The following is a 1101-nucleotide window of genomic DNA, read 5'->3' as shown; positions in this document are numbered from 1 at the left end:
TAGGCCTCTGCCAGATGTCCAATCCCTGGCTAGAATCCTCTTCTCCTAGCCTCCTTGTAAGCCAATCGGTTGTCCTTCCTTTCTTATACTCCCTAAAGCGGTGAGGAGGAAGCACTCCCATGGGGCCGCTGGGCAGAGGGGGTAGGTCACATGAGAAATGTCCCCAGGTACATGGAGAGGGAGAGGGGAGCAGTTTGGCCCGAGTCCCTCTAGTTTTCTAGTAATGAACTCTGGTAGGCGACAGCATGCTTGCCCACAGAATGGGCTCTGCATACCCTCTCTGGCACTCAGGTCATAGGTTCACCACCACAGCCCTAAAGGGTGTGTAAGACCCCAAGTTCTTTAGTTTAATGGAAAATACCATTCATGACGCAATTTCTCAGAGACAGGTTCCCAGTTCCAGAGCTTGGCTCTGAATGGTTTTGTGCAGTGATGAGCAAACTTTTTAAAGAGGAGGCCAAAGGAAAGGAAATGCTCATCTGTAAGTCTGTTTCTAAGGCAACTCTTTCAAAGTTTCATTGCATTGTATCCACTCATTGTATTTGTCAGATTAGGAATAATGTCGAGGGGCCAGAGAGAACATTTAAGGCAGCTGCATCTGGCCCATGGGCTGTAGTTTGCCCATCACTGGTTTTGTGTATGATTCTGTGTGGTGGCCATAAAAGTATCATTTCCCTTGTGTTGATTAAAGACTTGTTCTTTGTAACTACTTTAGTGGTTCTGCTTTTTTCCAGGTAGACTCAGTGTATGATGTTCTAGTTCTGCTTATTTTACTCGGTACCGTTTCATATAGGTCTTTAACAGATTTTTCTGAAATCATCCTACTCATCATTTCTTTTTTTTTAAAACATTTATTAATATTCATTTTTAACATGGTTACATGATTCATGCTCCTCCTTTCCCCTTCGCCCCCCGCACTCCCCCCACCCATGGCCAATGCACATTTCCACTAGTTTTGTCATGTGTCCTTGATCAAGACCAATTTCCAAATTGTTGGTAGTTGCATTGGTGTGGTAGTTTCGAGTCCACACCCTCAGTCATGTCCACCCCAACCCATGCATTCAAGCAGTTGTTTTTCTTATATGTTTCCTCTCCTGCAGT

Source organism: Gracilinanus agilis, chromosome 1 (genome assembly GCF_016433145.1).
Source record: "Gracilinanus agilis isolate LMUSP501 chromosome 1, AgileGrace, whole genome shotgun sequence".
Lineage (NCBI taxonomy): Eukaryota > Metazoa > Chordata > Mammalia > Didelphimorphia > Didelphidae > Gracilinanus > Gracilinanus agilis.
The sequence above is the reverse complement of the archived record's forward strand: the minus strand, read 5'-3'. Positions refer to the sequence as shown.